Source organism: Trachypithecus francoisi, unplaced genomic scaffold (genome assembly GCF_009764315.1).
Source record: "Trachypithecus francoisi isolate TF-2019V2 unplaced genomic scaffold, Tfra_2.0 Lachesis_group21, whole genome shotgun sequence".
NCBI classification, from domain to species: Eukaryota; Metazoa; Chordata; class Mammalia; order Primates; family Cercopithecidae; genus Trachypithecus; species Trachypithecus francoisi.
Window position 1 is genome coordinate 23,262,284 of NW_022681467.1, and position 26,967 is coordinate 23,289,250.

Sequence of the window (26,967 nt, forward strand, 5' to 3'; positions counted from 1 at the left end):
TACTAAAAAATATAAAAAAAAAAAAACTAGCCGGGTGAGGTGGCGGGTGCCTGTAGTCCCAGCTACTCGGGAGACTGAGGCAGGAGAATGGAATAAACCCGGGAGGCGGAGCTTGCAGTGAGCTGAGATCCAGCCACTGCACTCCAGCCTGGGCGACAGAGCAAGACTCCATCTCCAAAAAAAAAAAAAGAGAGGCCGGGCGCGGTGGCTCAAGCCTGTAATCCAGCACTTTGGGAGGCCGAGACGGGCGGATCACGAGGTCAGGAGATCGAGACCATCCTGGCTAATACGGTGAAACCCCGTCTCTACTTAAAAATACAAAAACTAGCGGGCGACGAGGCGGGCGCCTGTAGTCCCAGCTACTCGGGAGGCTGAGGCAGGAGAATGGCGTAAACCCGGGAGGCGGAGCTTGCAGTGAGCTGAGATCCGGCCACTGCACTCCAGCCTGGGTGGCAGAGCAAGACTCCGTCTCAAAAAAAAAAAAAAAAAAAAAAAAAAGAGATCAAGACCATCCTGGCCAACATGGTGAAAACCAGTTTCTACTAAAAATACAAAAATTAGCTGAGCGTGGTGGCACGCGCCTGTAGTTCCAGCTATTCGGGAAGCTGAGGCAGGAGAATCACTTGAACCAGGAGGCGGAAGTTGCAGTGAGCCAAGATCCAGCCTGGGGACAGAGCGACACTTGGTCTTAAGAAAAAAAAAAAAAAGATTTTTAACTTTCTTAGCAAAAATGCTGAGTATGCTTTTCTTTCCTCACCCTGTTTGGTGTTTGTTGCACTTCCTAAATCGGCAGCTTTAAGCATACTATCACTTTGTGAACATTCTAGGACATTATCTCATTAAGTATTGCTTCTGCTCTACTCTTTTTCACCTTTTGGAGTTCTAATTACAACTGTGTCCCACATCATTCACACTCTTTTTGGTATGTGCAAAAGTAATTGCAGTTTTTGCGTTTTTTAACTCCATTTTTTTTTTTTTTGAGACAGAGTTTCGCTCTGTTGCCCAGGCTGGAGTGCAGTGGCGCAATCTCGGCTCACTGCATTCTCCACCTCCTGGGTTTAAGCAATTCTCTGCCTCAGTCTCCCAAGTAGCTGGGATTACAGGCACCCACCACCACGCCCGGCTAAATTTTTTTTGTATTTTTTTAGTAGAGACAGGGTTTCACCATCTCGGCCAGGCTGATCTTGAACTCCTGACCTCGTGATCCACCCGCCTTGGACTCCCAAAGTGCTGGGATTACAGCATGAGTCACCACACCCAGCCTTTAATGCCAATTTTTAAATATTAGGTTGGTGCAAAAGTAATTGTGGTTTTTGCCATTAAAAAAAAAAAGAAAACTGGCAAAAACCGCAATTACTCTTGCACCAACCTAGTATTTTTCATTCCTTTGTCTTTGGGCTTCTATACAGGTATTTTTTCCCAACATACCTTATAATTAACTAATTCTCTTCTCATCTAAGGCTCTTAAAATCAATTACTGTATTTCTAGTTTCCAGTGCTTCTTTTTATACTTTCTATTACTCTACTGAAATTACTGATTTTGTTATATAAATTCTTAAAGATACTAATCATTTATTTTAAAGTCTATTTCTAATCATTCTAAAAACTGACTTGTGTATGTGTGTGTATGTGTGTCCACTAATGGCCTTTTTGGTCTGTTCCAAAATCCAATCCAGAACCCCACAGGGCATTTACTTTTTTTTTTTTTTTTTTGAGACGTAGTCTCGCTCCGTCACCCAGGCTGGAGTGCAGTGGCGTGATCTCAGCTCACTGCAACCTCCGCCTCCCAGGTTCAAACTATTCTCCTGTCTCGGCCTCCTAATTAGCTGGCATTACAAGCACCTGCCACTAGGCCCAGCTAATTTTTGTATTTTTAGTAGAGACAGGGTTTCACCATGTTGGCCAGGCTGGTCTCGAACTCCTGACCTCAGGTGATCCACCTGCCTCGGCCTCCCAAAGTGCTGAGATTACCAGCATGAGCCACCATGCCGGCCAGTGCATTTACTTTTAATGTCTTCTTGGTCTCCTTGAGTCTGTTTCTTAAATAACTGAAATTTTAATTGAGATAACAGCAGATTCACATGTAGTTATAAGAAGAAATACAGACAGATTCCTTGTACACTTTGACGAGTTTCCCCTAATGGCAACATTTTAAAAAATTACAGTACAGTATCACAACCAGAATACTGACATTAATAAGTCAACTGCATTCAGGTTTCTATAGTTTTACTTGTACTCATTAGTGTGTGTGCAAGTGTATGTGTATGTATTAGTGTGTCAAGTCTATACAATTCTGTCACCTGTATAGATTCAAGGATCTACCTCCACAGTCAAGATACTGAACAGTTTCAACACTATAAGGATTCCCCATGTTGCCCTTTTACAATCAGCATACCTCCTATCCCTGTGTCCTTAATGTAGCATTTTACCATTATGCCCATCTTTGTCTCTGGTAATTGTCTTTGCTCTGAAGTCTAATTTATCAAATATTAATACAGCCATTTCTGTTTTTTTATTGAATCAATGTTTGCATGGTATAATTTTGCATCCTTTTCTGTCTACCTACATTATTCAATTTGAAGTGACTTTCTTATAAGTAGTATATAGTTGGGTCATGTTTCTTCATCCACTCTACCAGTCTCTGTCTTTTGATTGGTATATTTAGTCCATTTACATTTAAGGTAATTATTAATACATCAAGGCTTAAGTTCTTGGTCTTTTGTTCTCCTCTTCTTGCCTTCCTATAGGTCACTTGAACATTTTTTAGAGTCCTATCTTAGGGTTCTCCAGAGAAACAGAACAAACTGGATATACAAGAGAGGATTTATTAGGGAAACTGGCTCACACAATTACAGGAGCTGAGAAGTCCCACGATAGGCTGTCTGCAAGCTGGAGAGCCAGGGAAGCCGATGGCACAGTGCAGGACAAGCCCAAAGCCTGAGAACCAAGGGAGCTGATGGTATAACTCAGTCTGAGGTCAAAGGCCCAAGAACCTGGGAGACTGCTTGTGCTAGTCCTTAAGTCTTGACGGCCAGAGAGCCTGGAGTTCTGATGTCCAAGCAGAGGAGAAGACAGGTGTCCCAGCTCCAGAAGAGAAATGCGATTTGCCTTCTTGTTCTATCTATGCCCTCAAACAACTGGATGGTGGCCACCCACATTAGGCAGGGGTAATCTTTACTCTCAGTCCACTGATTCCGGTGCCAGCCTCTTCTGGAAACACCCTCACAGACACACACAGAGAGAATACTTTACCAGTTATCTATGTCCGCCTTAACCCAGTCACATGGATACCTAAAATTAATCATCACGGATTCCAGCTTGATTTGTTTATATTTTTTTGAGTTTATATTTTTGTATAGCTTTTAAGTGATTACTTCAATTACTACAATATAAACATGCGACTTATAATAATCTGCTTATTAGTAACAACATTTTACCACTCTGAACAACGTATGGAAACCTCACTTCCATTTAAGTCCTTTATCTTGATTTAAATATCATCATCTTTAGTGTTAGATGGTTTTATATTTTTTATTCTATTATCAAATAAGACTGATGAAACTTGGGAGGAAAGGAACAGTCTATTATTATTATTATTATTAGACAGTGTTTCACTCTTATTGCCCAGGCTGGAGTGCAATTGCGCAATCTAGACTCACTGCAACCTCCGCCTCCCAGCTTCAAGCGATTCTCCTGCCTCAGTCTCCCAAGTAGCTGGGGTTACAGGCATCTGCCACTACACCTAGCTAATTTTTTTTTTTTTTGTATTTAGTAGAGACGAGGTTTCACCATGTTGGTCAGGCTGGTGTTGAACTCCTGATCACAGGTGATCCACCCACCTCGGACCCCCAAAGTGTTGGGATCACAGGCGTGAGCCACTGCACCCAGCCTGGGACAGTCTATTAATTTAAGTACACATATTTCTGTCTTTCCATTGTTCCTTCTTTCTAATGCTCCAAGATTCCTTCTACTATCATTTCCTTTCGGCTTAAAGAACATCCTTTAGTCCATTTTTTTTTTTTTTTGAGACGGAGTCTCGCTCTGTCACCCAGGCTGGAGTGCAGTGGCGCAATCTCGGCTCACTGCAAGCTCTGCCTCCCGCGTTCACACCATTCTCCTGCCTCAGCCTCCCAAGCAGCTGGGACTACAGGTGCCCGCCACCACACCTAGCTAATTTTTTTGTATTTTTAGTAGAGACGGGTTTTCACCGTGTTAGCCAGGATGGTCTCGATCTCCTGACCTTGTGATCCGCCTGCTCCAGCCTCTCAAAGTGCTGGGATTACAGGCGTGAGCCACTGCCCCAGCCCCTTTTAGCCAATTTTTAAGGGTTGTTCTGCTGGCAACAAATTCTTTAGGTATCCATTATCTGAGAATGTTTCTATTTTCCTCTAGTTCCTGAGGCACAATTTCACCAGATATAGAATTCACGATTGACAGTCCTTTTATTTCAGCACTTGAAAAATATCATGTCTTGTCCTTCTTCGTGTTTTCATACAAGAAATCGACTGTCATTTGAACTGGTGTTCCCTATAGGTAACGCAACATTTCAGATGGCCTCCATGTTTTCAGACGAGAAATCTACTGCCATTTGAATTGGTATTTCCTTTAGTTGATGCATCATTTCTCTCTGGCTGCTTTCAAGACTTTCTCTTTGCCTTTAGGTTTCAAGAGTTTAATTAGGCCGGGCGCGGTGGCTCAAGCCTGTAATCCCAGCACTGTGGGAGGCCGAGACGGGCGGATCACGAGGTCAGGAGATCGAGACCATCCTGGCTAACACGGTGAAACCCCGTCTCTACTAAAAAATACAAAAAACTAGCCGGGCGAGGTGGCGGGCGCCTGTAGTCCCAGCTGCTCGGGAGGCTGAGGCAGGAGAATGGCGTAAACCCGGGAGGCGGAGCTTGCAGTGAGCTGAGATCCGGCCACTGCACTCCAGCCTGGGCGACAGAGTGAGACGCCGTCTCAAAAAAAAAAAAAAGAGTTTAATTATAATGTATCTTGGTGTTTCACTGGGTTCATCCTGTATGAAGTTTGCATAGCTTCTTGGGTCCTTAGGTTTGTTTATTTTGCCAAATGTGGTAAGATTTCCACTATTCTTTCTTTCAAACACTCTTTTAGTCCTGCTTACTCTCCTTTCCTCTGGAAATCCAATTACGTGAATGTAAAGTCTTTTGTTATTGCCCCACAAGTCATTTTTTTTTTGCAGTTTGTTTTCTTCTTATTAAGTGAATCCTATGGTTCCTTCTTCAAGTTTACTGATTCTGTCATTGCCACTCTATAGAGCCTGTCCAGTAAGTGGTTTTTTTCTGTTGTTTTTCAGATCTAAAACTTCTATTTTGGTGCTTTTTGATTTCATTTATTTAGTTTTAATTAATTTTATATGGCTTTTTGCTGAGATTTTTATATTTGTTATTTGTTTCAGGATAATTTTAATTGATTTTGAAGAGCTTTTATGACGGATGTTTCAAAATCCTTGTCAGAAAATTCCAACATCTGATTCACCTTGTATTGGTGCCTGTTGATTGTCGTTTCTGATTCAAGTTGTGGTTTCCTTTGTTGGTGGTATGACAAGTGATTTGCTATTATATCATGAATATTTTGTCTATTGCGTTAGAAGTATCTAACATAGGCTTCTATTAAATCTTTTAGTTTAACAGTTAGCCACCCTGTTTAGTTTTAGCACGAGTATCTTGGTCTACTTTTCTAGGCTATCGTTCCAATGGCAGACTAATTTTCACAGCCTTTGCAGTGTTATTTAGCCTGCTTTGTTTATCTAGTGCCATTGACCTCCCACTGGTCTCTGCTGGCGCTGCCTGAGAGGGTAAGGAAGTTTCCCCGAGCCAGGCTGCCAGTTGTCTCTTGGTGGAAGATGGTGGGGTAGTCCTAGGTTACTCCTAGCTTCTTCAGTATCGCTAGTGTGAAAAAGGCAAGCTTTGAACCCACAGAGACAAAGAGGTCTTCTGTAAAGGACCACTTGCTCTTGCCAGTTCCACCCACTTGCCCATATCTCTGGGTAGGGGAGAAAAGGCTCAGGCCCACATGGCCAGAGATTTCTCAGACCGGGCCATTTGCTGTGGCTATGTCCTTTTTGCAGGTAGTGCCCACCCTGGTGTCTCTGGGCTGAAGAGGAAAATCTCACATCCACAGGGAAGAAGAGTCTTCTCAAACTGGACTGTATGCTAAAGTTAGGTCTCTCTTACCCGTTTTGCCAACCTGCCTCAGTGAAAAAGGGACATCTCAGGACAGGCAAAGAAGGAATGTGCTTCCTCTCACCACTTATAGGGTTAAGATTAGGGCTAGAGTTCCCAACTGATCCCCTTTGTCAACGCTGTCAGGCTTGCCAGATGTTTCCAGAGGGGACTTTCATTTGATTCAGGGGAAGAATGAGCCTACCCACCTAGCCTGCATTCTGTTGCTGGGTAGGAGGATCAGGAAACATCAGGTCTAGGTGGCCTTGTAATGGACGGGAGGATGCAAGATGCTCTATTACTATGTTCTTCTTGAATCCTGTGATCCCAAGTCAGTTCACTTTCTTCTTATAAACTTCAAGACTTCTCCTTTGGGTGTCTTTTGTACCAACTCCAAGATTTAGAGTTGTATTCAGCAGGGAAGAGCAGGGAAAACTGAGTCTATACCATCTCACTTGTAATGAAAGCCTCCCTATGAGTCTGTTTCAATTATCTGTTTTCTCTCCTGATTTTCAGTCAATTTTTAAATTTTCAGGTCTTTTTTTTTTATTGAATGCCAGACTAAGTTTCACAATTATGTAAATATTTATTACGTTATAAAATATTATACATAGTAATTATAATAATAACTTGAGGCAATGCTTGATGCTATCTTCCTCCACAGATTTACATTTGCTTCTAGCAAACAATAAAGCTAGGACCAGATTCTTTAATCCAATCAGGGATTGAGGTAATGTGAAAGCTGGGCTTCAGCCTTTGTAAGAGCTGATCTATTTTGAGTTCATCCTTAAGCACAGGGTGTAGCCCATCCTTCTGGGTTCCCAACTAAAAGCCTGACGTATTTTCCAGTGCCCCTTCTTTCTTTGCAGGCCCTGAAATCCAACTGTGTCTCCCGGTGCTGCATAACCACCAAAACTCTGCTTAGAACCTCAGTCTCTCTGCCATTACTTTGTGCTCAATCTCAGCTGCACCTCTCAAATCGGCCAATCACCCCAAGGGAAAAGCTGTACCAAAAGTTGGCCCTCGCCCCTGAGTTTACCTTCTCTCCAAAATTTTGGTCTCTGTAGTCCCTTCTTTGCCTTGCTCACTTTCCAAAGTCTTCAAGTATAGATTTTTAAAACAATATTTCCCATCTTCTCTAATAGTTGGTCTCAGTGGGAGCACTGGCTTAGAAAAAGCTATTCTACCACTGATAGAAATGAACACTCCAGCCTGGGCGACACAGCAAGACTCCATCTCAAAAATAATAATAATAATAATAATAATAAAGCTGCAATCATTATAAATGATGTAACATTATAAATGAATGCTATATGTTTTAATATTTAGGACATTCTACTACACCCATCCACAATAATTAAAACAACCATAAAATGATATGGCTCCCTCATATTTTTAAATAATAATAAATCATCAACCTTGAAAGACTCATTAAAAGCAACGGACCAGTCCTTTGCTCAAATCCTGGGCTGTCCCTGGAATTGTCCTGGCTGGATCAAGGTCTCCACAATACTCCTACAGGTAATTCCATCTGCATCCATGGCTTCATCTACCACCTCTGTGTTGCTAACTGCCCAAGCTGTATTTCCAGCTCAAGGCTAGACCCATGTTTCAGACTTATATTCCTTATATCAAAAATTTAAGTCATTAAATCCCCTCCTTTTATGTTTCCTTTAAACAACTTTGTCATCTTCCCTATCTTCCAAAAAATTATTGACTCTTTCTTCACCTTCACCTCCATTCATTCAGCCTACAAACCAATCTCATCTTTTTCCCTCTTTGATCCCACTGCTAACGCCAATGCTCTAATTTGAATTCTCCTCCTCCTTGTCTAGTCTACTGCAACAGTCTCTTAACTGTGGCTCAGCCCAGTTCCCCAGTCTGGACAGTTCTTGGCAGAGCTACCTGTCATCTTCTTTATAATGTTATAAAGGGCAATCTGATCAGGTCAAAACCTGCCTGGAAACCTTTGCACGCCTCAGCACAACATGCAAGGTCTGTGACAATCCAACCCCAACTTACCCCGCCTGCTCCATCACTAGCCACTGCTCCCCAGACTGAGCAGACCATATTGTGGCAATATTGACTATGTATTTCTTCCTCAACTCACCTGCATTAAGTCTTTGTGGCTTAGCACAGCCTGACTTCTCTGTCTAGAATAACTTATTTTCTCCTAACCAGCCTTTCAGATCTCACTTCAAATGTCCCTTGGAGCTCTGGGAACCTGTGCCCCAAGTTTTCTGTGCTGAGATGATTAATGCCTTCTCTGTTGTAAACGCATCATGTGGTTTGATTATTACTGTTATAGAGAATAATCTCTGCCCACGACACTGGCAAGATTTTCTCAAGAACATATCTCATTCACCTCTTTTTCGCCAGTGCCTAAAACATCCCAGATATTCACGTAACATTTGTTGCCTAATAAATAACAGCATCAACGCATCAACTCTAACACAGTTTTGCAACAACAAAAATGTTCAAGCTCTTATTTTTTTTTTTTTTTTTTTTTTTTTTTTTTTTTGTTGAGACGGAGTCTCGCTCTGTCGCCCAGGCTGGAGTGCAGTGGCCGGATCTCAGCTCACTGCAAGCTCCGCCTCCCGGGTTTACGCCATTCTCTCGCCTCAGCCTCCCGAGTAGCTGGGACTACAGGCGCCCGCCATCTCGCCCGGCTACTTTTTTGTATTTTTTTTAGTAGAGACGGGGTTTCACCGTGTTAGCCAGGATGGTCTCGATCTCCTGACCTCGTGATCCGCCCGTCTCGGCCTCCCAAAGTGCTGGGATTACAGGCTTGAGCCACCGCGCCCAGCCTCAAGCTCTTATTAAGAGCAAAGTTTACTATAAAGGAAGTCCAGAACAATCTCATGTGTATCCATTACAGTATGGGAAAAAAAAAAAACATTTCAGAAGCTAGAGAACTGCAGGTGGACCTTTCTTTCAAAGTCATCTGAACACTGACTCTATTCCCTCAGATGAGTAGGTGCTGTGTGGATGCCTAGTTCAGTTCAAGAACAAAGAAAGTTCAATGGTTTACAGCAGCTATATAAAGGTTGTTCATGTTTTCTTAAAACAGAAATAAAAACTTAGGCTAGCCAGACTGGTTCATGCCTGTAATCCCAGCACTTTGGGAGGCTGAGCTGGGAGGATCGCTTGAGGCCAGGAGCTTGAGACCAGCCTAGACAACACAGCAAGACCCTATCTCTACAAAAAAAATAAAAATAGGTTGGGCACAGTGACTCATGCCTATAATCCCAAACACTATGGGAGGCCAAGGCAGACGGATCGCTTGAGCCTAATAGTTCAAAACTAGCCTAGGCAACATCATGAGACCCCCACCTCTACCAAAAAAAAAAAATTAGCCAGGTGTGGTATGGCACACACCTGCAGTCCTAGCTACTCAGGAGGCTGAGGTGGAAGGATCGCCTGAGTTCAGGAAGTCAAGGCTGCAGTGAGCTATGATAATGCCACTGCACTCCGGCCTGGTGGCAGAGTGAGACTCTGTCTCTAAAAATAGTTTAATTATACACACACACACACACACACACACAAACATATCTACATATGTATATATATTATTATATATAATATATTAAATTATATATTATTTATAATACACATATAATTATACATTTTATATAATTATAGATAATTATACATTTTATATGATTATAGATAATTATATAATATATATTTTATATAATTATAAATAAATATATATACCAACTACACATATGTATTTTTATATATTAGTTGTGTGTGTGTGTGTGTGCATGCATCTCTCTCTTTCTCTCTCTCTGGACAGTACAGCAGCAAAAACTGAGTTCCAGAACCAACAAAACTCAATCCTGATCTTATGGCAGAATTATCTCTTCCCATTCAGCTACAGTCCACCTGAAATGATAAAACAGCCCCATTCTCCAACGCTCAAAACGTTGATGTGAGTTTCGTTAGTTTCTTCCTGTGCTTGATATCCCATTCATCACATGTATGAACAATTTATGATATAACTGCCATCAAAGACTTCCTTAGATGTATTCCTTCATCTCCATTCCCACTCTACCCTGAGCTCAAAAATAATTCATGGTAATCCTATTGCCAACACCTCTGGCTACCTTCAGCAGCTTCTGAGACCAGCCCACAAAGTCTACTAAGCACCCTACAGCAGAACGACATTCCTAAAGCACCAATGTCACCATGTCACTACCCTTGTCAATATTTAGAATAACTCTGTACAGACTGTAGAACGAAGTCTGAACTCTTCCTGTTCCTGACATTCTAACTATTAAGAATGTCCATCCTTCTCCTCTCACCTGCCAAGCCAATTCTCATGGTCCCCCAGACACTCGGTGCCCACTCTTACCCCTCCTGTGCTTTTGCTCCTACCGTATTCCCCCTCCTTCCCGGAGGACACGCGCACGCGCGCACATACACACACACGCGCGCACACACACACACACACACAACACACACACACACACATTCCCCTATCTAGAATATGCTTTCAACCCTTCTTGTATATTCAACAACCAGAATCTCTCACAGGGCCCTGAATATTAGGCAAAAATAAGCATAAATAAGGGTTACATTCAACCTGTTGGCTATCAGGTCTCTGTAACTATAATCTCTTTGAAAGAGTCCATGTAAATATATAGCAATGAAAGAAAAGAAAAGGCAATGGGCAAAGATAAAGAAAAGAAGTTTAAGGATCCTGATATTTAACTCCACTCCTCTTAGTCATCTGATACCTTTCATTTACATTCAACTTTACACTTTCCAGAAATTTTTTATGGTTATTTAAGACTACAAAGACCTACACAATCTTGCTTCTACCCATAAATGAAGAAAAAAGAATACCAGCAGATACTTAGATAAGTTTTGGGGGTTGAACAGACAAGATTTCACAATAGTTTGCAAGTGAGTAAATGGGAATAAAGAAAACACCCAGGTTTCTAGCCTGCGAGGTCTCATACAAGTGCTAAGAAAACTGAGGGTCAAACAGGCTTGGAGTAAAAATCAAAAGTTCAGCGTTAGAGTATTCGAAGTCCCCAGACTGAGAAGAACATCTGAGTTTCAGGTACACATACAGAAGACGATTGAGTGCAGATGCACAGCAAGTGCCCAGAAGAACTCTGACTTTTACAAGCCAGAAGAAGACAAAGTCTGCAAATGAGCAGTCAGTCAAGCATGGCAAAAAAGAAACAGAGCATGGAGTCCCAGAAATCCAGAAGCAAGTTTGCAAAAAGGAAGCAGTGAAATGTTATGAAGTTTTGTAAGACAAGGCCAGAGAATTAACCACGGGATTTGACAAGCCGTGGACACCGCTGCTCCTATGATCTCTGACAGTCATAAGTTACAGAGAAAATTGGAAGTAAGGAAGTAGGACAAGAGAACAATTTCACTTGCAGGAGTTTTGCTGTAAAATGAAACATAGAAATGAGGCCACATTTGGAGAAGTCATGGGAGATAAAAGAAGGGTTGTTCCCCCCCCACAAGAGCTAATAATCTACAGATAATTATTAGAATAAATAAAATACTTTAGGAAAGGTGCAAAAAGTCCACTGCATTTCCTTTAACCAGCAGCAAACAACTAATTATAAAAATTTTAAGAGAGTCTGCGGCTAAGAGAAGATGGAGACAATACTGGCACAGCAGCAGTGCTATCATGAGGAGAAGGAAAGGCTCATGGACGTCATGGCCAAAGAGATGCTGACTAAGAAGTCCACGCTCCGGGACCAGATCAATTCTGATCACCACACTCAGGTCATACAAGACAGGTATATGGAGGTCAGTGGGAACCCGAGGGATTTGTATGATGATAAAGATGGATTACGAAAGGAGGAGCTCAATGCCATTTCAGGACCCAATGAGTTTGCTGAATTCTATAATAGACTCAAGCAAATAAAGGAATTCCACAGGAAGCCCCCAAATGAGATCTGTGTGCCAATGTCAGTGGAATTTGAGGAGCTCCTGAAGACTTCGAGAGAATCCAAGTGAAGCAAGGCACAAAACTTGGTGGAGTTCACAGATGAAGAGGGATGTGGTCGTTAACCTCGATCTCCATGACTGTTACCTTTTACCTGAAGGCATCTGAGAAGATGGATTATATCACATACCTGTCCATCTTTGACCAATTATTTGACATTCCTAAAGAAAGGAAGAATGCAGAGTGTAAGACATACCTAGAGATGCTGCTTGAGAACCTTCAGGATTACACAGATAGAGTGAAGCCTCTCCAAGATCAGAATGAACTTTTTGGGAAGATTCAGGCTGGGTCTGAGAAGAAATGGGAGAATGGGACCTTTCCTGGATGGCCGAAAGAGACAAGCGGTGCTCTGACCCATGCTGGAGCCCATCTTGACCTCTCCGCATTCTCCTCCAGGGAGGAGTTGGCCTCCCTGGGTTTGGACAGATTGAAATCTGCTCTCTTAGCTTTAGGCTTGAAATGTGGCGGGACCCTAGAACAGCGAGTCCAGAGACTATTCAGCACCAAAGGAAAGTCCCTGGAGTCACCTGATAACTCTTTGTCTGCCAAAATCCCAAGTCAAAGAGCACCAAGCGAGACACTGAGAGGAACAAAGACACCGCTTTTCTAGAAGCCCAGATCTATGTATACTCTGACTCATGGGGAACAGCGACATCTCACTCATGAAAATGCACAGGGCAAGCAAGCAAGGACAGGAGAAGAGCAAGAAGAGGAAGAAGAGCAGATCAGTGACAGTGAGAGTGAAGATGAAAAGAATGAGATCATTTACAACCCCAAAAACCTGCCACTTGGCTGGGATGGCAAACCCGTTCCCTACTGGCTGTATAAGTTTCATGGCCTAAATATCAACTATAACTGTGAGATTTGTGGAAACTACACCTACCAAGGGCCAAAGCCTTCCAGCAACACTTTGCTGAATGGCATCATGCTCATGGCATGAGGTGTGTGGGCATCCCGAACACTGCTCACTTTGCTAATGTGACACAGATTGAAGATGCTGTCTCCTTGTGGGCCAAACTCAAATTGCAGAAGGCTTCAGAATGATGGCAGCCTGACACTGAGGAAGAATATGAAGACTCAAGTGGGAATGTTGTGAATAAGAAGATATATGAGGATCTGAAAAGACAAGGACTGCTCTAGTGTTCAGGGATGTAGCTCAGCTTTTGGGCTAGCCCAGGCTTCCCTGCGATCTGCTTTTTCTTTTTCTCCCAACCAAATCCTCTTTTTTTTTTTTTTTTGAGACGGAGGCTCGCTCTGCCGCCCAGGCTGGAGTGCAATGGCCGGATCTCAGCTCACTTCAAGCCCCGCCTCCTGGGTTTACGCCATTCTCCTGCCTCAGCCTCCCAAGTAGCTGGGACTACAGGCGCCCGCCACCGCGCCCGGCTAGTTTTTTGTATTTTTTAGTAGAGACGGGGTTTCACCGTGTTAGCCAGGATGGTCTCGATCTCCTGACCTCGTGATCCGCCCGTCTCGGCTTCCCAAAGTGCTGGGATTACAGGCTTGAGCCACCGCGCCCGGCCCCAACGAAATCCTCTTAAAGACCCTTTGTTACATAGTCTCATGGTCTAGCATGCATCCTGTAGAAACAAGGCATGCTGGCAGATTGCAGGGTTGAAATGTGTTTTATCTGTTTTATATTTTAAAAGATTCTGCCAGAAAATAAAACCAGACCTTGCTTAAAAAAAAAAAAAAATTTAAAGATACAATTTACAAAAGTATAAAAAACATCAAATATCTGTGGTTCACACCTGTAATGCCAGCACTTTGGGAGGCCGAGGCAAGCAGATCACTTGAGGTCAGGAGTTCAAGATCAACCTGGCCAACATGGTGAAACCCCATCTCTACTAAAATACAAAAATTAGCCTAGCATGGTGGCGCACACCTGTAATCCCAGCTACCTGGGAGGCTGAGGCAGGAGAATTGCTTGAACCTAGGAGGCAGAGGTTGCAGTGAGCCAAGATCACGCCACTGCACTCCAGCCAGGGCAACAGAGCAAGACTCTGTCTCAAAAACAAAAAAAAAAAAAATCAAGTATCTTGGAAAGAGATATACAAAACCTCTGCATAGAAAATTATAAAGCATTAAGACAAATTAGAAAAGATTTAAATAAATAAAGGTATACATTATGCTTGGGGTTCAGAAGACTCAACACTATAAAAGCTGTCAATTCACTTAAAACTGAGTTATAGGTTCAGTACCAACCTAATCATATTCTCAAGATATTCTTCTTGTCAAAAATGAACAAGGTGACTCTAAAATCTATATGGAAATGCCATGGACCAAGAATAGCCAAAACAAACTTAGAAAAGAACAAGAAGAGGCCGGGCGCGGTGGCTCAAGCCTGTAATCCCAGCACTTTGGGAGGCCGAGACGGGTGGATCACGAGGTCAGGAGATCGAGACCATCCTGGCTAACACAGTGAAACCCCGTCTCTACTTAAAAAAAAAATACAAAAAACTAGCCGGGAGAAGTGGCGAGCGCCTGTAGTCCCAGCTACTCGGGAGGCTGAGGCAGGAGAATGCCGTAAACCCGGGAGGCGGAGCTTCTCGGCCACTGCACTCTAGCCTGGGCGACAGAGCGAGACTCCATCTCAAAAAAAAAAAAAAAAGAAAAGAACAAGAAGAATAAGTTAAGGAGACTTGACATAAATCTATACTAATTAAGACAGTGCAGTATTACTGGCATAAGGATAGACAAACAGACCAAAGGAATAGAACAGAAAGTCCACAAACAGATCATATATACATAAACACCTGATTGATAACACAGACAGCACTACGGAGCACTGGGAAAAGAAAGGTCTTCTCAAAAAATGGGACTGGATATGCATAAAGCAAATAAATGTGACTAATAAATGTGAATCTGAACATGCATAAAGCAAATAAATGTGACTCTAACCTCACACCACACACACACACACACACACACACACCTCTTTCTTCAGGTGGACTGTAGATTTAAATGTGAAAGACAAAACAATGAAATGTCCAGAAGACAATATAGAAGAGTATCTTCACAACCTTGGGATAGGGAAAGATTTCAACAAGATACAAAAAGCATTCCCCAAAGGGAAAAAAATCAATACATTTCACTACGTTAAAATCAAGAAGTAAATGCAATCTGCAATATAACATCATTTTAACTGCCAGCTGAACCTGAAAAAAAGTAAGAGAAATCACTAAAGGCCAAAAATAGAGACCTGAAAATCAGAGCAGGGAACATGTTAGCCAACTCCATAGTGTCCTGTGAGAGGCTGTCAATCTCCATGATCCAAGAGCACATCACCCTCTATAAAAGAATCTGGATCTAAATGCTCAAAAGGAAGACACTGAGGCCTAGGTCAATGTAAGGCAGGGAGTTCGAACCGAGAGCCCTTCAAGAAGGGTGGAACCCTTAAAGAGCTTTTAAAAACCAAACCTAGCTCTTAGGCACAGAAAAGCAACAAGAAAGCAGTTTCAGCATGGATCAAGGCAGGGGAAAATCCCTTCCAATTACTTCATAATGAGTCCCACACCCATTTGAGTTCTAATATATACTACCCTCACTTGGGTTCTAGCTACCCATAAGAAAAAAGATTAACATACAAAGTAGCCCCAGGTCAGAATACCCCCAAAGATATCTAGTAAAAATAATTACAAACTCTCTCTAGAGACATCTGTCTATTGATAAAGTCTCACTGAAGAGAAACTCAAATTTTCAACAAAATTGAAGCAATGCACCATGAACAAAAATCAGCAAATTAACAACAGGATTAGACCCTATAAAGTTCAGTTACTAGAACAATCCAATAAAGAACACAAACTAAATTTAATTTTGGGAGGCCGACATGGGTGGATCATGAGATCAGGAGTTCAAGACCAGCCTGGCCAAGATGGTGAAACCCTGTCTCTACTAAAAATACAAAAATTAGCTGGGTGTGGTGGTACGCACCTGTAATCCCAGCTACTCGGGAGGCTGAGGTAGAGAACTGCTTAAACCTGGGAGGCGGAGGTTGCAATGAGCCGAGATCACACCACTGCACTCCAGCCTGGGCAACAACAAGACCTGGTCTCAAAAAATTAATTAATTAATTAATTTACATTGCTTAAAGGCACAATAGGATCAAAAGTATCAAAAAAAAATAACGCTATGAAAATAAGTGACCAGTTTTATTAATAAAAGATAAAACCTCTAGAAATCAAATTAAAAATATAATCACTGAAAATGAAAATTTAACAAGTTACACCGCAAATTAGATACAGTTAAAGTGAGAATTTGTGAACTAGAGAACAGATCTGAGGAAATTATTTTGAATGCAACAGAGGGAAATAAAGAGATAAAAATTATGAGAAGTAGAAAGTAAAGAGAATAAAAAGAATAGGCAACACATGTCTAAAAGTCATACTAAGAGAAAATAACAAATAAAATGTAAAGGAAGCTTTAAAAAGATAACACCTGAGAATTTCCCAGAAATGATGACAGACTTGAATCCTCAGATAAAGAATGCACATACACTGAGCAAAATAAAAATAAATCCACATTTGGGCACATCATAGTAATACTACATTAATACAATCAACCAAAAGAGAAAGGGAAAAAAAAAAATAACAGAGAGATAGACTATGAGTAAAAGCAAGAGCACGTATAAAAAACCAGAATGGTTGGGTATGCTGGCTCACACCTGTAATCCCAGCACTTTGGGAGGCCAAGGTGGACAGATCACTTGAGGCCAGGAGTTCAAGACCAGCCTGGCCAACATAGTGAAACCCCATATCTACCAAAAATAAAAAAGTGGCTGGTCATGGTGGCATACACTGTAACCCCAACTACTCAGGAAGGTGAGGCACCAGAATCACTTGAACCCGGAAAGCAGAGGTTGCAGTGAGTCAAGATCGCACCACTGCAATCCGGCACGGGTGAAAGAGCAAGACTCTGTCTCATAAAAAAAAAAAAGGAAAAAAGAAAAGGAAACAAAATGGCACCTGAGATATGCTTCAAAATAATCTATGCTAGCTGGCGGGAGGAGGGGAGGGCATGGGAATGGGGCAGTGGTAAAAGTGAAAAAGACTGGCTATGAGCTGCAAATGTTGAAGCTGGTGACAGACACGTCAGACTTGTTATACTTTCCATTTTTGTTTATTTGAAATTTTCCAGAATAAGAAGGTAAAAAAGAGAGAAAGAAAAAAAAATTACCTATGAATGAATTAGACTGACAGCTGACTTTGAAATATCAGTAATAAAAATCAGAAGACATTGAAAAAAATATTCCAATTGCTCACACAAAACACTGATCAATCTTAAATTCCAGCCCCAGCTATATGAGCATTCAAGGGTGAAGACAAAATAAAATAATAGACAAAATCTGACATGCTTGCCAAAAGAAAAGCTCACAAGCACAGTTCAAAAATTCAAGCCAGGCGCAGCGGCTCATGCCTGTAATCCCAGCACTTTGAGAGGCCGAGGCAGGGGGATCATGAGGTCAGGAGTTCCAGACCAGCCTGACCGACATGGCGAAACCCCGTCTCTACTAAAAATACAAAAATTACCCAGGCACGGTGGCGGGCGCCTGTAATCCCAGCTACTTGGGAGGCTGAGGCAGGAGAATCACTTGAACCCGGGAGGCAGAGGTTGCAGTGAGCCAAGATCACAACATTGCACTCCAGCCTGGACAACAGGGCAAGACTCTGTCTAAAAAAAAAAAAAAACTCAAAGTATTGGCAAATCAAATCTAAAAATCTGTATTAAAAAACATATCATGGCCAAAATGGGTTGAACTCAGGAATACAAACATGGTCTAACAATTAAAAAGTGTATCAGTGTAATTTACCACATTAACAGATGAAAGACAAAAATCAGTATGATCACAGGTCACGTTCTATGTGCAGGGAACTATTCCATAGGATTCCTTTTAAAGTCAGGATCAAGACCGTTCAACAATGTCCTACAATGATAATATTCAACAACATGAACTAGCTCATTAATTAGACAAGAAAGAAGGTGTATACGGATTAGAAATAAACTGTCACAACTTATTGGCAGCATGACTATCAACATGGGAAACAGGAGAATCCACATACAAACTACCAGTACTACAAGAGCTTAGGAAGGATTCATAGATATACAAATTCAAAATACAAGGAAATCAATTCTGCCTTTGCACTTCTGCCATCATCATGACGGTGAGGCTCAGCCAGGCTCTGACACAAAGAGATGTGACAGCTGTGACACCCCCATCCCCACCAGCTGAACCCAGTCAACCTCCTGCCTAGATCCAGACAGGTGAATAAGTTTATTAGACATCAGAGAAGTGACCAGATAAATACAGATACTCATGAGCTAAATATTCCTCAGTGCAATAATAATTTTAAAATCCATTCCTAGGTACTACAGTAATCAATTAGTTTCTAGTAATAACAAAATTCTCTATCTAGTAGTAAATCTAATAAAAGCGTGTCAGGTCATTTGAAAAAAGCTATAAGAATTTACTGAAAGATATAAGAGACCTAAACAACTGGAAATATGAAGCATCTTTCCAGAAGGATGCGAAGGATAGAAAAGCCCTCTATTATAAAGATGACAGATTTTCCCAGGCTTATCTCAACATCAAGTGAAATTCCAAACAAAATATCAACAGGGATTTTTGTTGAAATGAAAGGAGCCAAGAGTTAAAAACAATCAAGACAAATCTGAAGTTTTAAATGATCATAGCACAATTCAATTCAAATGGGGAGCAGGGGCAAATCTGTTCTATAAATGGAATTGCAACAACTGCTTACCATATAAAGATAATTAAATTAGGTCAATATATAACAAATCATTCACAGAAGTAAGTTACAGGTAGATAAAAGATCAGAATGAAATAAAGCAAAATTTTTAAATTCTGAGGAAGTGAAATATAGAAGAGTATATTTACAAGGTTAGTACAGGAATCTTAAAATATAACACAAAAAGGACAAGCCATAAAGGAAAAGACTTATAACATTTACTACATATGGGTTTTGGTTTTTGGGGGCTTTTTTAAGAGACAAGGTCTCTCTCTGTCATCCAGGCTAGAATGCAGTAGTGTGATCTTAGCTCACTGCAGCCTCAAACTGCTGGGCTCAAGTGACCCTCCCACCTCAGCTTCTCAAGTAGCTAAGACTACAGTTATATGCTATCATGCCCTGCAAATTTTTAAAATTTTTTATAGAGATGGGGTCTCACTGTGTTGCTCAGACTGTTCTCAAACTCCTGGGCTTAAGCAATCCTCTCACCTCAGCCTCCCAAAGTGCTGGGATTATGGTGTGAGTCATCATGCCTGGCCTCATGTATTTTTTAAAATGAGAATGGTTATTAAACTGCTATGGAATTTGGATTCTATTCAAAATATATTTTTAAAGTAATACTGTATAATGGGTTTTTTTTTCAGCAGCTCTATTTATAATACACAGAAATTGTATCTCTGCAACTCTATAAATTCATTTTTTTTGAAAAGTAATGTGTCAACTGCATGTCAACCTAAAAGCAAGGAAGTAAAAAGAATTTCAGTTATTTTCAAGGTGTTTCAAAAGACTGAAGATCACTACCCTAGAGAAAAATCACACATGTATATGCATAAAGAGATAGGTAAAGAATGTTAATTGGGCCGGGCATGGTGGCTCACACCTATAATCCCAGCACTCTGAGAGCCCCTGGCAGGCAAATTGCTTAGGCCAGGAGTTCAAGATCAGCCCGGGCAACATAGTGAAGCCTGGTCTCTACTAAGAACACAAAAAATTAGCTGGGTGCGGTGGCACATGCATGTAGTCTCAGCTATTCCAGAGGCTGAGGTAGGAGGATCACCTAAGCCCCGAAGGTCAGGGCTGCAGTGTGTGGTGATTGCACCACTGCACTCCAGCCTGGGTGATAGAGTGAGACCCTGTCACAAAAAAAGAAAAAAAAGAATGTAATTGTAGCACTATTTGTAACAGCAAAAGTTGAAAAATTCTAAATGCCCATCAGCAGGAAAATGGGTCAGTAAACTGGAATCCTTCTGCAATTAATATTAACTATGAATCCGCTAGAACTACACTTATCAACAGATAAATCTCCAGCATATCTCAAGATTACAAAATGCTACATGTTTTTGGGAACAAGATATTGTTTGCAGAAATATCTCTCTGTACTTTCTCTCTCGTATCTGTAATAAGAGTAGAAACATGCAAGAGAAATAATAAACATCAACTTCACCATACTAGTTACCTCTGGGGAAAGGGTATAGTGAACAGGATTAAGAAGGGGTGGTAACATGGGGACCCTGGTCAGTATCTGTAACATTTTGTTACTTAGAATAACATTAATATGAAGAAAATTCAGAAAAACCAGGTTGCAAGTACAAAGAGATATTCCTTGCATCTCTTCCATAGGCTTCAAATATTTCATATTAATAGGAAGTTAGTTAGTTCAGAGACTGAACCAGCACTAAACATATTATCACTTTAAAGAAATGAGTTGTACATTTTGTCAGTATTGGTCAGTGTTTCTCAAAGAGTTGGCCAAATACTGCTTCCATTAAAAGACAGTCATGGCATCTATCAAAAGAGAAGTATAAGACACAATGATATTTATATATAAGTTATGAGAAGGCATAAAATGAATCTAATTCTGCAGATCTCAAGATCATCTTTGCCAAACCTTCTGATCAAAATCCTTGACAAGATATCTTCAGTACTTCAAAAACAAGTGTTCAAAAGGGAAAAACTGAGTGACAATTATAGCCAGGTTGGCCTTTTCATTCAATTTAGAGGAAAACTATCCAAACAGGAAGTGTGATATTTGTAGAGAAATGCTTACAAATAGCTGAAAAACGCTATCATTTTATCATTTAGAATCAAAACATGCAAAAAAATTCTAAAAAATAATTGTGAAAGCACAAATTTATGAATATAAAACATTAGGACAGGTAAACTATTTTTAATAGCACAAAACACAGTTAAATTCAATCTCTAATATACATTTTATACCAAAATTTAATGTCTTTGTCTATAACTCACGCTTTTCCTTACATAATTAAAGCACATAAAACAACATATGCACCATGTTTTAAATACAGTAAGGTCAAATTTTCCTTTGAATATCATTATAAATTATATTTAAAATATACCTTATAATCTTTATTAACAAACTACTTTTACTTTATTTAAAATTATCTTAAAAACAGGATACTTTTTTAAAGAATTATTATTTTTTAATTCCTACGAGAATCCATAAGATTATACATTTTTGTGAAAGCATCTGTGAATTCAAAAACTGAGAAAACACAGGTCAAGGGAGGTTACTTATGTGACTCTCAACAGCAGCTAACAGAATTCCAGCCCCTAATGTTTACTGACTTCTTAGTAAACCAATCAAAAAATTATTCGAATACAAAAAGGACCAAGAGAAATTAATTGGAAAATTCATTCATTTAATAATTGTATACTTTTAATGTCAAATTCTAAAAAAAAAAAAAATAGGAAATTCACCCATTACTAAAATTAACTTCTCTAAGTGAAAACCAGAAAATTCTAAATAGGTAAACATGCAAATAAATAGCTAGAACTGAAGTCCACCCAAAACGTAAACAGAAAAACTGAAAACTTAAGAATTAAAAACGTAAAGGGTCCAAGCATGGTGGCTCTCATCTGAAATCCCAGTACTTTGGCAGGGTAAGATGAGAGGATTGCTTGAGTCCAGGAGTTCGAGATCAGCCTGGGTGACACAGTGAGACCTCGTCTCTACAAAATTAAAAAATTAGCCAGGCATGGTGGTGCGCACCTGCAGTTCTAGCTACTCAAGAGGCTGAGGTGGAAGGATCACTTGAGCCCAGAGGCTCAAGGTAGCTGAGGCTGCAGTGAGCAGTGACTGCACCACTGCACTTCAGCATGGGTGACAGGGTAAGACCCTGTCTCAAACACTCGAAGATCAATCCACTAGCAGAAAAAGAAAAAAAAATTTTTTTAATGTTTTAATTGAAAGGATGATATCAAACCATGGTCTCAGTGATAAAAGAAAAGCAGTTAAAGAGATATGACATAAAGAAAATGAAAAGTGGAAAAAAAGCAAGACAAATAAAAGAAAGCCATCGTAAGAAGGAAGTCACGTTAATAATAACAGACAAGTTTGAAAGTATAGAAAGAAAAGGGAAAATGGCCGGGCGCGGTGGCTCAAGCCTGTAATCCCAGTACTTTGGGAGGCCGAGACGGGTGGATCACGAGGTCAGGAGATCGAGACCATCCTGGCTAACACGGTGAAACCCCGTCTCTACTAAAAAATACAAAAAACTAGCAGGGCAAGGTGGCGGGCGCCTGTAGTCCCAGCTACTCGGGAGGCTGAGGCAGGAGAATGGCGTAAACCCAGGAGGCGGAGCTTGCAGTGAGCTGAGATCTGGCCATTGCACTCCAGCCCGGGCGACAGAGCCAGACTCCATCTCAAAAAAAAAAAAAAAGAAAAGGGAAAATGGATGGAACAAAGTAATGAAATGAAAGATGAGAATAGTATATAATATATAGACGGAAGTCACTTGCCAAAATGCATGTGGGAATTCACAGAAAATAGTATAGTATTAAGTGGGAAACAAGTTTCATAGTAAGTTAATGGCCAATTTCCAGACACAAGTATTTCAAAAAGTACAAGTACAGTTTCATTTCAGTTTTGGAAATATGATTGTGTTAAACAGAAAAACCAGTGTAAGATTTCTATTCAGTCATAACACTAGGTACCCACTTCTGTATTTCTTAAGATAAAAATATCCTACAAATATATGAAATTACTTAATCACATTTATATGGTCAAAACTGTTTTGATCATAAACATAGTCTCCTTTTTATCCTATGTACATACCTGTCCTCTATACTGTGGTAAATAAAAAGCATCTGCCCATCTTGGGAACCTTTCATAGAGATAAAGTCTACGGTAATTTGTTACAGAAACCCTAACTGACTAACCCTAGTCAGCTGACCCTCCCTCCCTCCCTCTGTATGTTCGGAATTGTTCTACTGTTAAGTGGCAGGAAATCCAACTCTAACCGGCTTAAGAAAAACACGGACTGCAGTACTTCACAAACCAAAAATTACACCTTCAGGCAAGTTTTGATGCAGAGATTCAGAAAGTTATCAGGTCTCCGGCTCCACTTCTCTGTCATCCTCCATCTTCTGGGAGTTGCTCTGACCTGAAGTGAATTCCTTACAACAGCAATGCTAACTCTAACAGTTCTAGGCATTACGGCCTCGCCACACAGAAAAGAAGGCAACACATGTCCTTCTAAATGCCCACAGAGGAAAGGGATCTGCGACAAAAGTCCTGAAATTCACTCTGATTGAGTCCATTAAAATCAATCATAAGCCCATTTCAAAACAATCAGCACCACCAGAAACTGGAATGCCCTGAGGGCTTATCCTAGGTCAAGCACGCACGTGAAGCTGCAGATTGTCGGGAAGGGATAAAGAGTCCATTACAACCTTACATCTCACCCCCTTCCTTCCATTACACCCCTCACAAGTTATGTTCCAACAACATGCATCCACATTCAGTTCTCCACATGCTGTGGGTTGGACTGTGTTCCCCAAAAAGATATGTCAAAGTCCTAACCCTGGGTCCCTGTGAATGTGACCTTATTTGGAAACAGGGCGTTGGCAGATGCAACAAAGTTACGATGACATCATACTGGTACATCCAATATGACTGGTACTCTTAAGAGAAAAGATAGAGACACAAAGGGAGGGAGAGTAGCACGTGAGATTGAAAGGGCAGAGGCAGAGACTGAAGTGATGCATCTACAAGCCAAAATACCAAGGACTGCTGGCAACTCCAGAAGCGAAGAGAAAAGCAGGAAACAGATCCTCCCTCAGAGTCTTCAGAGAGATCGTGGCCCTGCCAGTACCTTGATTTCAGGCTTCTAGCCCCCAGAACTATGAGAGAATAAATTTCTGTTGTTTTATGCCATGAGTTTGTGGTACTTCACTGTAACAGCCCAAGGAAATTAATACACTAAGTATGATAATCCATAATTCTTTGCCTTTGCAGATCAGCTCTTCATTCCTTCTGGAATGCCTTTCTCCCCAAGATGGTCTACTCACACTAAACTTCTCAGACCTGCCCAAATGTCCTCTCTTCTGTGATGTCTTCCACCAGAACCCCCAAAAGAGTTAGTTGATCACATCTTAGTCCAGCAACACATATTGCCTGTATTTTTATTATGAAGTTCCAATTGCTGTGCACGTAGCTGTCTTCCCTTCATAGTTATAAGTTCTCTGAGGGGAAAGCAAGGCCTGATTCTTACATACCTTCATATCCTCAAGGAACAGCACAGTACCTAACACATAATATTCAGCAGATATTTATGAAGTGAATTAGCTGATGACTTATTTCAAAAGAAGATAATAGGGGTCAGGTGCAGTGGCTCATGCCTGTAATCCCAGCACTTTGGGAGGTCAAGGCGAGATGATCTCTTGGGGACAGGAGTTCCAGACTGGCCTGGGCAACAAAGTGAGACCTCATCTCTACAAAAAAATTTAAAAATTCGCTGGGCACACTGAGGTGGGAGGACCACTTGAGCCCAGGAGCACTGCCCTCCAACCTGGATGACAGAACAAGACCTTGTCTCTCAAAAAAAAAGGTATGATTTGGGAAAATTAACTATTATAGATTATAGAGAACTGAAGATGGGCCTTGATAAGTAGAGACGAAAAGAAAGAATGGGGGAACAGAGAGGAGGGAGGTGCTGAATTTAGCAAACATAGAAAAACCATGAAGTGGAAAGATTTGGTTAGGAAAAAAAGGGATGTGAAGGGAATGGGAACCTTCTGCTGAGGATCATTTTAGAGGTAATAAAAGAAGTAAAATAAGAGACACGTTTTTGCTTTTTATTACACTTTAAGTTCTGGGATACATGTGCAGAACGTGTAGATTTGTTACATAGGTATACACATGTCAAGGTGGTTTGCTGTACCCACCAACCCATATTCTACATTAGGTATTTCTCCTAATGCTATCCCTCCCCTAGCCCCCCACCCACCGACAGCCCCAGTGTGTGATGTTCCCCTCCCTCCTCCCATTTATGAGTGAGAACATGCGGTGTTTGGTTTTCTGTTCCTATGTTAGTTTGCTAGGAATGATGGTTTCCAGCTTCATCCATGTCCCTGCAAAGAACATGAACTCACCTTTTTTTACGGCTGCACAGTATTTCACGGTGTCTATGTGCCACATTTTCTTTATCCAGCCTATCACTGTTTTTAGAAGACTGATATGACAAAGTGTGAAACAGACTCTGCAGGTGTAAGAGAACAGTTAAAGTGCAATAGAAGCAGGTCAGCAATGAGGTGAAGGACTAGGTGCACTAGAATGGCAACAGAAGAAATGAAAAGAAACTATACAGTGTAAGAGCAGAAAAAACAAACAGGTAGAAAGAGCAAAAGATTACTCCTAAGTTTTGACCTTTGGTTAGCTAAATTTGGATTTAGCTAAACCAAATAAGGAAGTACAAAGAAAAAGACTATTTTTTTCAATGAGGATAAGAGGTTTGGTGTTACATATGGTTCAGTATGAGGCGACAATAAAATATCCCAGCAAAGATGCCCACCAAACAGTGGAAGACAGAGAAGTTCAGGAGCAATATAAGGACAGAAGACATATATGGCAGTCACGTGGGTAAAGATGACTTTTTAAAAAGTCATAAGAAGTAAATTACAGAATTTCATTCCTTTATTCAACAGATATTTACTGCTCACTATGCTCCAGGCCCCTACCCTCATGGAACTTACAATGTACTGGGGAAAACAGATGAGCCTAAATTGGACTTCTGAACATAATTTTAGGGCTTGAGGTTAACATCACTTAGTAATTACTATAAGAAAAAAAATTTTTTAACTTTTTACTTCTTCACATTTTATTTTCGAGAATTTTCTTTCTTTCTTTTGAGACAGAGTTTTGCTTTTGTTATCCAGGCTGGAGAGCAATGGCGCAATCTCGGCTCACTGCAACCTCTGCCTCCTGGATTTGAGCGATTCTCCTGTCTCAGCCTCCTGAGTAGCTGGGATTACAGGCACTTGCCACCATGCCTGGCTAACTTTTTGAATTTTTAGTAGAGACGGGGTTTCACCATGTTGGTTTCACCTAGTCTCGAACTCCTGACCTCAGGCTATCCACCCGCCTCAGCCTCCCAAAGTGCTGGGATTACAGGCATGAGCCACTGCACCCAGGCAAGAATTTTCATTTCACTAGTTAAAAAGGCATTTAGGTCCTCAGATCGGCAGCCAGAGAGATTCAAGTGAATTTAAGATTTTTAAAATGTTAGCTTTCCTACTGTAAAAATCTATTTTCCTTCCTTTGTTTCTCAAAGTGTTTGTTGGAATTAGGTCAGTTCTTTAAAGAATGTCCATAAAGAGTGATTGGACTCAGAAAAAAAAGAGACGCCAAATGGTACAATAAAAAGAACACAGGTTTGGGAATTAGATAACCCTGAGTTCAAATCCCAATTTTGCACAACTTCTGTGACCTTGGATAAGTTATTCAGTACATCCAAGTTTACTCATCTGTGAAATGGGAATAACTTCACTCTAAGGACTAAAGGGAGCTACTTCTAATAGGCAGTTGACACAATATATATATATATACACACACACACATACATATATAGGTGTATATAAAAATAAATATATATACACATACATATATATACACATATATATACACACCTATATATATGTATGTGTATACATATTTATTTTTTTGGAGACAAGGGTCTCCCTTTGTTGCCCAGGATGGAATGCAGTGGCATGATTATGGCTCACTGCAGCCTCAACCTCTTGGGCTCAAGCAATCCTCCTC

At 40.8% G+C, this 26,967-nt stretch overlaps 1 protein-coding gene and 1 pseudogene across 3 annotated transcripts in view; one reads left to right on the forward strand and one right to left on the reverse strand.

Moving 5' to 3' along the window:
- The window catches only part of ATRN (attractin), a 179,395-nt gene that overhangs the window by 147,356 nt on the left and 5,072 nt on the right, over positions 1–26,967 (reverse strand). The gene's annotated exons all lie outside the window — the stretch shown is intronic.
- LOC117068528 lies at positions 11,811–13,397 on the forward strand (annotated as a pseudogene).